Source organism: Rutilus rutilus (assembly GCF_951802725.1).
Source record: "Rutilus rutilus genome assembly, chromosome: 17".
Taxonomy (NCBI): Eukaryota; Metazoa; Chordata; class Actinopteri; order Cypriniformes; family Leuciscidae; genus Rutilus; species Rutilus rutilus.
The window spans coordinates 32,152,549-32,166,134 of record NC_140230.1 but is presented as its reverse complement, the minus strand read 5'-3'; the positions used below and the strand labels follow the sequence as shown (position 1 = coordinate 32,166,134).

General features: G+C 37.6%; 1 protein-coding gene across 1 annotated transcript in view; it reads right to left on the bottom strand.

The window, feature by feature from the left end:
- nr2f5 (nuclear receptor subfamily 2, group F, member 5) overlaps positions 1-12,179 on the bottom strand; it is a 45,924-nt gene extending 33,745 nt beyond the window's left edge. The window contains exons 1-2 of the mRNA XM_084384757.1: positions 11,891-12,179; positions 6,765-6,878 (exon numbers count right to left, since the gene is read on the bottom strand). The gene's annotated coding sequence lies outside the window, so the exon portion shown is untranslated. The remainder of the gene's footprint in view (positions 1-6,764; positions 6,879-11,890) is intronic.
- Positions 12,180-13,586: the final 1,407 nt, after the last annotated feature.

Below are 13,586 nucleotides of genomic sequence, written 5' to 3'. Positions count from 1 at the left end.
GCAATACTAAAGTTAAGATTCAGATAGATTTCATGGTTCATTTTCCACTGCTAAAACTGTAGATTTTTTGGCATGATTGTATCTTCCAAATCAATAATTAGCCTATTTCTGCTCAAATGGACAGCCACCTCCTCTTTTTAACCTCTGAAATCAGTCCACTTGTTAATCGCATAATTACACCAACACTCAAGAACAACACACACGGCGACTACAATGGACCCGTGGCACACCAAACCCCATGGAATTGCATGCGCGCATATTTAATTTTACGTTCGTTAGCTCAGTCTGATTTTCAGCAGTTTGTGAAGGAGGTCATTATGATGCCACTCTACAATCCAACAGATTTTTGACCCCAACCAGCATTTAACACTGGGATGAGCAAATCTCTAAGCCGTGCATTGAAGAGAAGGCTTAAATGCGAACTATGCATTCATTCACGCCGCGTTTTTTTCAACACAAGGGAGCGGAATCTCCCGAGAATGAACCGTCTCAGGGAGTTTCTAAAACGGCAGGTTCTGGATGAGCTGCTAAGAAAGAAAGAAAAACAAGAGATGAAAAAATCCCCAAAGGTCCCTGTCCTCCCCGACAACCCCCACTGTGGCCCGGCCTACAGGGCTTTTCTCTAGCGCCGGGGCCTCCGTTTGGCCCCCCTCTGTCTCTTTCAGCCCTCCACAAAGCAGCAAGCCACGTTATTTGAGGCACTAAAGAGTTAACCCTCCTCACTGCTCCAACACAATGGCCTCCCCATTGAGGGCTTTCTTCATTTAACCTTCCTAATGACAGGTTTCATCCTCTTTCTCCTGACAAAAAGGAGGAGCAGGAGCTAACCCACCACCTTTCTCTTTTACCTCCTTTCACATCTCCTCCCCTTTCCACACCTCCCAAAAGTGCTGGCTCTCACTTTAGGGTCTGATGTGACAGCTCTTTACAGTAAATGACACTGTCATCGCTTTGGGTGACAGTTTTGGGCTATCGAGGCATTTCAAGCTTTCACTAGAGGTACTGTAAATGCAATGGCCAAACTCAGAGCAGTGCTTGTGAACTTTCCCCTATCTCAGTGTAATAGACACAACTATAAATGAACAATTCGTAGGTTGCTTCACCTGAAAAGTCTGTTTGTTTGGGCAGAGAAAAATGGCAACATACCTTAACCAGTGTTGTGGGTTTCTGTCTGTCCGACCAATAGGGGGAGTGTCCGGGAAACCCGTTTGAAAACATTTATATATGCACATAAATTACACACTTTACTACAGGTGCACCAATATTAAATTATGACTGCCAACTTTCATGTTATGGCCGATAATCAATAAATGGCCGATATAAAAATGATTTAGTTTTTCCTCAATTACAAATTTTAAATGCCACATGTGATTTTAGGCATCACAACAATATAATGTAAATATAAAAAATTATGTTATTAAATTATTAGTGTTTTTAAATATTTTTCAACTTTAAGAAAGCTTTAGATTAGAGTAAACTAAAAGTAAAAATAGAAGAAATAGTATGAAAGTTACATTAATATTATATCAATCCATTGTATAAAATTAAATAGTATATATCCACCTAATTTTGAACGTAAGAACGGGCGAAGCCATTTGTAAATTGATTGTGTCTGTCGTCCGGTGTCATCAGCTTCGGTTATTTTCAGCTGTACAAAACAGCTTGTTGTGCTGCTTGACATTGCAAACTGGTATTTCTTCATTCACTGCACTTTGTTATTCTTCTATTTATTTCCCTATAGCAGCTCATGAATCGGAAGTCTCGCACATTCACAGAAAATAGCTTACTTCCACAATGCAAAATAAGGTGTGTATACACACATATATATATATACACTGTTGACATTTTTTGTGTGAAATTACAGTATATTCCAGGTTAATAATTGCATTACTTTCACAGTAATTCCACAGTAGGACTCTAGTATATGTATATGAAGGTGCAGTGTGGGATAAATAGATTATGCTGTGGAGTTTCTTGATTCTTCTTGTTTTTTTCCTGTGCCACTGAACTTTTTGTGGTTCACTTTTAGCAGTTTGTGTTGTTTGTTTTGTAATTTCGTAATGTTCAGAATTTATCTTTTTTACTATTATTATTTGTTGAGTGTCACCATTGTTGTGTTTTGTTAATGTCTGTGCATCATTAGGTGACGAAAGAAAAAAAATCCTTGTGTTGCAAGACGATGTCACACTTTTCAAAGATAAATCTCAGCTGCTTTACTGTTATGAAATATCCATCTACAAACAATTATGAATTTGAAATAAGATGTTGGTAAATCTTTATGCTGAAATAACCTCATAATAGTATAGTTTGACTAACTTAAATTCAGCCAATTAGCTTATTTTATATTCTAGCTTGTCATTGTTTTAACAAATTTGTCACACTTCTGACATGGCTAGATCAGAAATTTGAATATGAATATACAAGCTCTAAGATCCCAAGCGAATGGAACACTAATCACCATTAACAATTACAGCACTAAACAAAATAATTTCTTACAGTGGCATGGTTAAAGACAACTTTATAATGTGACTTTCACAGTAAATTACTGTGATGTCAGCATCATTTTGCTGTTGATTAACAGTAATTCGTAAGATGCATTCATTTCACTGTAAATTTCTGACTACGGTAATTTATTGTAAAATAATACTCTTTAATCCTGTAAATTCCAACCGTTGATATTTGACATTTAGCATGGGTCAGTTCTTCCCAGTGTTCTGCTGGGATGAAAAGACACGCTTCCTGTTGTTTGGGCTCACAGTTACTCGCTCTGAAAGCTGGTGCAGACGCGAGTAAAGTGCGAGAAAGCTGCCCACTGCTGCCAGCGCTGAGCAGGGGTGCGACAGGGGTGAGTAGTTTTGACTGGGGGTCGACAGAGAACATTGACAAGAGTGTTCGCTCTAACTCAGCCTCCATGTCTCCTGTCTCTCTGTCCCACCCTTTTCCACACCAAAGTGGGGGGGATTTTTTACGGTTGACCTTCTCCTCACGCTTTTGTGAACTCCTTCACCTCATGTCAATTCTCTTGACCTACTTGGTCGCCCCGGAGCAAGCCACTTAAAAGAGCGAGATGAAATTCTGTAGGACACGCTCACATATGTTTCTTGTTGTCAGCGAATACTAATACTTTATATTCTGATTCTTGCTATTGAAAAAGTTTGAGCGAAAAAACTGAAGCAACTGTTTGTTATTGCGCTCGTAAAAGTGCAGGAGGGATGGAGAAGAACATTCACTTCAGAAATACATACAACTTTCATTATCACTCTTTTTGTTTAATTTCACATTTTAATTTTCAAACAGTAGGTAGACAGTTTCAGAATGTTAACATGGCAAAGAGTTCATACATTCCAAAAATAAATAACTATATATCATAAAAGTAGACCAACATATAAAAAAAAAGAAAAAAAAAGGTGAACATTCCACTTAATTATCTGTATGTTTTCCAAACAGCTTAATTTTCATTCATGCCAAATATGGTATTTACACTGACTAAGGGCCGTAACAATAAATACCTCCAAACGTACAACTCCACATCTGTCTCATCTTCCTCTTTACCGTCATCACTGACCTGGAATAAACAACTCAAGCGCTCCTAGACCTGACTGCTGAGCTGTTGAGCCTCAGGTATAAGACCAGAAGATTGCTGGCTGTCAGAAAGCTGCACAGATAATGCACTTAAGAGCAAGTCAAAGAGCAAGATGCATTTCTGCTGGTAGATGCAGGATATTTTATGGTCAAACGAGTCCAAACAAAAAGCCATGAATGTGGGGAGGTTGTGTCGTGTGAAGGGTTTCCGAGAAGGGCTGTTTGTCAGTTTTGCAAACAGTCAATAACCTTTACAGTCATGTCTTAAAGTTTGTGCGAAATGTGTTCTGAACGCACAAAAGCAACAGATAACTAAACTATAGCCTATTACATTTTCTGATGTTCTTGCTCATGCAACTTTTACTAATATATTGCTACACTCTAAAAAATAAAGATTATTTTTTGGCTATAATTCCATGAAGAACCTTTAACATCCATGAAACCTTTCCAATGCACAAAAGGTTCTTCATATTGGAAAAAATATCTTCACACTATAAGAAAAATGGTTATTTTAAGAACTGTTCACTGAAAGGTTCTTTGGGGAACCTAAAATGGTTTAAAAATAAAGGTTAAAAAGGGGGATTTCCACAGTGATGCCACAGAAGGACCATTCTGGGTCCCCAAAGAACAGTTCCTAAAAGAACCATGTTTTCTTAGTTCACTCTTACAAATAAAGATTCTTTATTGGCATCTATGGTTCCACGAAGATGCTTTAACATCCATGGAACCTTTCCATTGCACAAAAGGTTCTTTATAGTGGGAAAATGTTCTTTAGATTTTTTAAACGTTCCACTGAAAGGTTAATTGGGGAACCAAAAATGGTTCTTCTATGGCATTGTTGCGAAAACCCCCTTTTGGAACCTTTATTTTTAAGAGTGTTGGGGTTTTAAAAACCCTAAAGAACCTTTTTTTCCCACTAAAGAACATTTTGTTTCATGGATGTTAAAGGTTCTTCATATAACCAGATGCCAATAAAGAACCTTTATTTTAAAGATTGTATGGCATCCCTTTTGGAACCCTTATTTTTAACCATAGAGGTTGTTCTGGTTGCATGACATTGCAATGTGGTTGTTAAGATGTTTGAGATAGTTGCTATGTGCTTGACAAAAGAGCTCACCCTCAAATCTCTACGATATCAGGATCTCTTTGTCTTTAGATATGGCTCAGGTACCTACTTCAACAAGTATGATATTATGGTGAAGATTTTACAGATACACTTATCCTCAATTGGCTACATGATTTGAGGCATCATTCACAAATGTTGCGCAGTGAATTACGTGGCAAAGTTTAATGCTTAGGGTCAGGGGTTGTAGCGTGGCGTGAACCACCTCAGGGCTGTAACCAGAGCGGACCTCTTCCCAACCAAACCAGCACTAATGTATGGCAAGTTAGAAACAGGAGATGTGTGTGTGTGTGTGTGTGCTGTACTTCTCTATTCACCTTCACAAACTCATTGAACACTTTGGCAATCTCTACATCAGATCAGCTGCCAGCACGGAGAAGCAGATCATGTGTTAAACTTAAAGGGTTGAGAGGAAATGCAGTAAACCCTCGGCCAACCTCAAGGTTTGTTTGCTCAAATGTTTTATTTAACCCCTAATCACCACATTAAGGCTTTCTTTCATTTGGCCTTTTACGCTCTCAAAGGCCTCGTTTTAGAGCACTAATGAAAATAAACCGCAGGGCCCCCGTCTCTTTATTTTGAGAGGGAACACTGGAGCCTTGGGTTCAGAGCGGGGTGAAAAACAGAGGGCATCTGGAACAAAGACCAGAAGACCCAGAGGTCAAATGGCCTGGTGTCCAGAACTTCTTCAGCGGACGCAGTCGGGGAAGAGAACGCGGCGCTTGTATAATCACAGATCCGTTTTGTCCATGCGTGTAGGATAAAATATATCACGCGGGGCTGACACGGCAACAATAGATCACGTTTGTTGTCTGAGTTGGTGCGAGGCGCTTTTGACTCTTTTCAGCGGGCCACGCATCTGGACAACCGCAGATTAACCCTCCATTCACTGGCCTGTTTTCGGCAGATGACCTCGGCGTCCGTCATTTGCTGACTGCGTCCACACAATTAGACCCTGAGTGGGAGATTTCCAGGTGAAGAACGTTATCCCGGGCTCTTTAGGGTCAAAGTTAATGAGGGGAATTAGAAACCATCACTGACGTGTTGAAATTTTTTTCCTCACGATTCTGGACGGTCACGGTTTGTGTGTTCTTTATTCAAATAGGGGTCATCGCTTAGCTTTTGTGCTCTTATGGAGTGTGCTTGTATAACGGGGTTTCAGGGCATTTGACTAGGCTGTGTTACTTTGACCCAGAGTTCAAATAGATGTATCTGGAGAGTTCTAACTAATTAAACTAATAAACTATTTCTCATACTTCAGGTTAGTGAATAAACGAGTAACCCCTAACTGATGTGACTTCTGCATGGGAAGCAAGCACCACTCGCATATATACAATAAGTCAAATTTGTAGTAGTGCATTTTTAATGCAGAGCTACTTTTCCAGACATTTTCACATTTTTATGAACTCTTCCTATGGATTGTGTAGGCTTTAAAAGAGGTATTGTATTTTAACTACATTTTAGAGAAAGATTTACAAGTCTTTTGTTGTTTTTATTAGTGTGGTATGCTTCAGATTGAGTTTCACCATGAGCCATGTCATTAAATAACACTCAAATATCATCCTGTCTTACTCGCTAATGTCCCAAACGAGGTAATGTCCTGTCATGTGACCCCCATCACCCACCTGTGTAGACTTTGTCTTAATCCCTGCTGATCTCCTCTCTGCTTTGAATACTTGGACTACTGAGTGTAACTAATTCTCCCACACAAGGATATTGTCCTCCCCATTTCAGCTTTGTCTTTCCTCTCTTTCACCAGTCTCATTCGTTTGCCGAGCAGCCGGACAAAAAAAAAATCCTCCAAATTAAAAAGACTTAATGAGCTATTACCCTCATCTTAAATCTAATTGTCTACTTTGCCTCCAAAACGGATAAACAATCAGTGCAGAGAATATCCTCTCTGAATGCACTGTTTCAACTCTTTGTTTGAAATCTGAAAACAATGCAAGCTTTGCTTTGAGCAAAGATACACATGATTATGATGGGAAAATGTGATCCAAGCATCTACATTCTTTTTTAAAGGATTATTTCACCCAAACATGAGTCATGATTTACTCACCCTCATGTCGTTCCATTTCTTTCTTCAGTAAATCACAAAATTATATGTTATGCAGATGTCCAAACTGTTCTTTGCCATGCAATGAAGGTGGATGATGATTTAAACAGCCCAGCTCTAAAATGAAGAGAGAAAAAAAAAAAACTTGTACATATCACTCGTGTGTGTATACACAACCGTTAAAAAATTGGGGTTGGTAATATATTTAATCAAAAAACAGTAATGCTGTGAAATAATAGGGCTATTACAATTTAAAATAACTGTTTTCTGTTGTAATATATTTTAAAATGTAATTTTCAGCATCATTACTCCAGTCTTCAGTGTCACATGATCCTTCAGAAATCATTCTAATATGCTGATTTGATGCTCAAGAAACATTTCTTACTATTAATATAATGTTGAAAACAGTTGTGCTGCTTCATACTTTTTGTGGACATTTTTTCATCAGTTCAAAAGAAACATGTAAATATTAGAAATGTCTTTACTGTCACTTTTGATTCATTTATTGTGTCCTTTCTGAATTAAAGCATTCATTTTTCTTTTTCAGGTCAGTAAGATATGAGTGTGTATATATACAAAAAGATGTATAAGAAATTTGATGTATTATGCATGCTGAGAGATAAGATTAGGGTGAAGATTATCAGCAAACAACCATTATTAAAAAAAAAAGATATAATATCCAAGTACTTGGAATATAGCACAAAAGTAGTATGGACTACTTTTAAAATTGTTTTATAGTGCTTTTTTTTTTCTTTCATTTCAGGGTTGGAACTACATAAGCATGAGATTTTGAATTTTTGGGTGATCTCTGAGCACCACAGAGTTTTCCTCACATTAAATGTGAACATTTCCCAGCAAATGGTGTACGTGTCACCCCCCACAGTACACAAACAGTGCATCAGACGGAGGAATGGTACAGACGACTATTCCATAGAGACGGCCAGCCCCTATAGGAGCTTTTTCAGACGACCATTTGGTGCTCCCATCCCTAACCTATTGACCCTCAACCTAGAGAGGTCAGCTGTGTCAGGGAGCCCAGATCCAGCACAAGCCTGTAAATCAAGCGCTGGCGGGAACGGCGCACCGTCCCGGGTCCCAGCCAGGCCTGGCACCATCACTCTCCCCGCTGTGACGCACTACCAGGCCGGTTCCCACTGAACCATGCCACCCTGGCAGGCCTCGTGACCCCGTTCGGGATACATCAGCCTTCGGCCATTCTGTGGATGGAAAACGTTTGGCCATATAACCCTCCCAGGCCCCACCTGCGTTTCAGGGCTTCCTGTTCTGGCTTGCATCACAATCATGTATCTTTCAGGCACCACCGCACCTGGAACTCAAGCACACAAATCACACTTTCAGGAACGTCCGTGCACTCCTGAGACGGCGAACGTTAAACACGCTTTGGTTTGACCTGTGTGAGATCACCCCAGGGCTGACTCTAATGGACAGAGCCATAAAATGATCATGTTGCAGTTGCAGTTTTTTCCAGGCAAACGACGACACCAGTTGTTGTGATTCCTCACTGGCTTTGTGATCTGTTCCGCATGGAGGAACTCGGAAGGGAAACCTATTTTATCTTCCGTTGACTCCATACTCCAGTGATGAAGCACAGATCTGTCCACTCCTCCTCCGCTGTAAGCAGCAGCGACTGACAGCAAACCCTCTACATGTCCCAAGAAGCCATAATGTCAATAATACAATAACAGAATAAATTCAGCGAATAGTGCAGGGTAGTAACTGTAATAGATAGTAATAGGTAGGTAGGTTAGTAATAGGTAGTAATCTGGATTACATATAATTGAAATTTTGTAATTTTAAAATTCTCGTAATCAGACTACAGTTACTTTTTACTGATTATATGATTACTTAAAGGGATAGTTCCCCAAAAAATCATTATTACTCGCCCTCGTGTCATTCAAACCCGTAAGACTTTCCTTCATCTTCAGAACACAAATGAAGATCTTTTTGATGAAATCTGAGAGCTTTCTGTCCCTCCATTGACAGCTACGCAACTACCACTTTGACACTTCAAAAGGTTCATAAAGAGATCGTAAAAATAATCCACATGAATCGAGCGGTTTAGTCCAAATTTTCTGAAGACACGATCGATTTATATGATGAACAGACTGAATTTAGTCTTTTATTCACGTTTTAAACACTGATCAGCGAACATAAACAGAAGCTCAACCGAAACTGCTTTTGACACTCGAGAACAAACCACTTGCAGAAGCTCAAATGTGCTGCGTAACACGTGAATGAACCTCATTGGTTCTTGCTGAAGCTCAAACATGAAGAGAATGAACCTCATTGGTTCTTGCTGAAGCTCAAACATGAAGAGAATGAACCTCATTGGTTCTTGCTGAAGCTCAAACGTGATGCGTAACACGAGAATGAACCTCATTGGTTCTTGCTGAAGCTCAAACGTGATGCGTAACACGAGAATGAACCTCATTGGTTCTTGCTGAAGCTCAAACGTGATGCGTAACACGAGAATGAATCTCATTGGTTCTTGCTGAAGCTCAAACGTGCTGCGTAACATGAGAATGAATCTCATTGGTTCTTGCTGAAGCTCAAACCAGAGCCATATAGAGAGAGAGTTGCGACAACTCCATTGACTACAATGGAACGCTTTTTTTACAGCAATGGCGGCTCGTAGAGCCTTTCAATAGTTCCCGGAAGTAACAGCAGCGCGGTAGAACAGACCGTTTGTGATGCAGTTTTAAAAGATAAGACGTTTAAAGAATAAGATTGTATATTATCAGATTATCTGAATCAAATAAACTTGTGTTTTAAAACATGCTAGTTGATTCCGAAGCACTTCCTGGAACTATCTGAGGTCTACGCGAATCACGTGACAACTAAGCATTTTGAACTTCCGTTGTCGCAACTCTCTCTCTATATGGCTCTGGCTCAAACGTGCTGCGTAACATGAGAATGAATCTCATTGGTTCTCGCACATCAAGTGAACATGCTTGAGCTTCTGTTTACCACAACTGAGTTGATGAATGTTTATATGTGAATAAAAAACTAAATTCAATCTGTTCATCATAACCGATCGTGTCTCTTTAGAAAATTTGGACTAAACCTCTCAATTCATATGGATTAGTTTTGCGATCTCTTTATGAACTTTTTGAAGTGTCAAAGTGGTAGTTGCGTATCTGTCAATGGAGGGACAGAAAGCTCTCAGATTTCATCAAAAAGATCTTCATTTTTGTTCTGAAGATGAACAAAAGTCTTACTGAACTAACCCTTTAATATTCACAAAATGGCAATTATTCATAATTCACTGAGACTCCCTAATTATGATAATTAGAATTTAATTATTATTTTCTAATTTTAATCTTTTAAATGTTCCTCTCTAAAAAAAGCCTAATGTTTATAATTTTTCTGAAAGTCTTCCAGTTTTGTCTAATTACACACACAAGTTTGAGAGGCCACACAGCGTAAACAAGTAAAATATTTTTTAGTAAGTGTTTTATTTTGATTGCTTTATTTTAAACTACAATTTCCGAACCCCCTGCGGTTTCTACACAAACCCCAGTCTGAGAAAGCCTGACGTATGTTTAATACACTTTGGGTTGCTGATAACAAAAAGTGGAATTAATTTTCTTTCTCTTTGCATTTTTTTAATCAATATGTTACAAGATCATTCTATTCAAATCAATGTGATAAACGAGTCAAAAGTAATCAAAAAGTAATCAGATTATACCAAAAATGAGTAACAATAGATTACATTGCAATTTTAATCATGTCATTTGTATTCAGTAGTTTGTCACTGTCAGCGAACAAGTACATACAGTGCTAAAGTTTGGGTTTTAATTCAAACAAATTTTTAAATTAATATTTTTATTCAGCAAGGATGCATCAAATTGATCAAAAGTGACAGTCAAGACCTTTATTATATTACAAATTATTTGCATTTCAAATGAAATGCCGTTCTTTTGATAAAGTGTCATGTTTTTCACAAAAATATGAAGCAGTACAACCGCTTTCAACAATGATAATAATAATCAGAAATGTTTCTTGAGCAGCAAATCATCATATTAGAATGATTTCTGAAGGATCATGTGACACTGAAGACTGGAGTAATGATGCTGAAAATTCAGCTTTACATTACAGGAATAAATAATATTTTTTTAAACATATTTACATAGAAAACTTATTTTAAAATGTAATATTTCACTGTTTTGAGTAGAACTGTTATTTTATTTTTATATATATTTTACAATATTACTGTTTTTACTGTATTGATGCTCAAATATAATCAGCCTTGACAAGCATAAGAAACTTTCAAAAACCCAACAAAAATTGTTGTACAGACAACATTTTGAAAAGCAGTGTAAAATTAATACTAAACTGGTTTCCCAACATGTACTGTAGATTATTCTGTAGGTGTTGCTTTATGCACGTTCATGACAAAATCCCCTCATCGTCAGAATTTACTAAGTATCACTGAGAGAAATTATTTTTCCCATTATTATTTCACACCAAGCAGTCATTTTTGCCATAATGAATGACCGGGTGAGTGTACTTAAAAGTATACTTACCAAATAAATAAAAAATAAAAAAAACAGGAATGAAATATTGATTTGAGTTTAAATTGTGAAAAGACAGTATACAGTTGTGTGACATAAGAGACATGAAACTAGCACAGCTATGTAGGAGATCGCTTTCCAGTGGCAACAGTCGATTATACAGTTTAGTGGAAATTATACAAATATATTTGACTGTAAAATGCCACAAGTGACCAACAGGAATTTTCTAGAGAGTCGTGTAATAATTAAAGTTGACATGTCAAACAAAGAAGGAAAAGTTCTGTGACAAATTATATATATACACACACATGCAGCAAATTGTCGGGTGCGTTGATTAAAACAAAAAAAAAACAAAAAAAAGCATAAAGGATTAAAGGAAAGGATTCTGTACTTTAATATATAAAAACATATTGCCATTAGATATCTAATTATTGATTTTTTCCTGTTACAGACAGATTAGTGTCTAACACATTTCCATCACCTCCATAACTAGTTGATATTTGTATTAAGTATTAGATTATAAAAGTTGACGCACGTATGGTGAGCCTACACAGTATATTTGTTGCTATAATGAATCATTTTAACACTGCTTACCTAAAGAAATAAACCTCTTTCAGATGTGTTTAAAATAGATGCCAGATCCAATTCTGGAGGTGTCAGACACCGATCGAGCTTGTTTTGCTTCCAATTAAGCTCTGCTTATATTCAATTACATAACCAGAAATCATTTTCAAGTGGAAGAGGCACCACTGACTCCACAGATATCATGTTATACGTTTACTGCTGCTCTCTGATCTTCTGTTGCCCTCTGCTGGTACAATGTCTGCCAGCTACTGTACGGATTTGAGATCATTCAGTCCAGTTTTAGAAGCCAGAAGGACAAAATTACCTGCTCTTGTTAGGAGACTCTCTAGTATACTGGATTCTGATTGGTCAATAGCAGCGTTCAGCAGTCAAATATGTCTGAATAATGACCGTTGTCCATTGCAAGACTGTATAACTGGCCGCTCATCCAGGCAATCGGTTTCCTTCACAGCAGTGCCCGTCTTCTGTTTCTATGTGTTCTCTATGAGTAAGATAATAAAAGTTTCAGTAGGTTTGGAATCATTAAACATCTTAATGTTTTTGAAAGAAGGCTTCATTTATTTGATCAAAATACAGTAAAACAGTAAATAAAAATAAAAGTTTTCTATTTTAAATATGATTTATTCCTGTGATCAAAGCTGTATTTTCAGCATCATTACTCCAGTCTTCAGCGTCACATGATCCTTCAGAAAACATAATATGCTAATGTTGATAACAGTTTCATATTTTTGTGGAAACTGTGATACATTTTTGAGGATTTTTTTGTTGAATAAAGTTCAAAAGAACAGCATTTATTTGAAATCAAAATTATATATATATATACAGACCAGTGGCGGCTTCTGGTCTTTCAAAGAGGGGAAGCTCATTTTCGGCCTACATCATACAAATTGTCCATTTATTTATACGTAAATTCTGCCCAATGCTCCTTTTCAAGAAAATGCTCTGTGACCCTATATCGTTCCAACTAGGTGTCTTTTCCAGTGACATATCCAGTGTCCTCTCAATGGCCAGCAGAGTTAGGTATAATTGTATAAATGTAATAATATAATAAAGGTATAAATAATAATATAATAAAGTATAATAATAATAATAATACTAATATAGGCTATTTTTAATTATTTAAATAATTATTGTTTTAATTATTACTAATAATATTATAAAAATATAATAGGATAAGTAATAATATAATAAAGGTATAAAAGTATAAATGTATAATTGTGTGAAATGTATTATGAAAAATGGCTAGCAATTTCGACAAGAAAATACCAAGAAAGAGGTTGCAGCAGTTTGTCTTTTGACTATCACTTGAAAAATCCGCGATGGGGCTGAGCTCCAATAGCTTCAGCGGCAGCGACTTTTTATTGTATGAAATCGCTGTCAATCAAAAGGAGATGCAGCCCCTCCAATCATCACGCGGAAGCCCGGAGTCCGGGCCAGCCCACTCCTCATTCACCCCCAGAGACGCTGAGCGTCCGTGGGCGGGACATAATCGCAGCATTTATCCAATGACTGTCTAGTTTCGAAGCGCTGAAAAAAACTGTTCAGAGCAGCCCCATTGAAGTCAATGGACGCTGGGCTTCAACAGAGAAATGCAGTGACGCTACGGGAATGTATGAGAAGGAAATCGAGTCTGCCGACCTGTTGTATGTAGCTGATTCTGAACGAACTCGTCTTTGAGATTAACGTTTTCTAACGCATTTTTAGT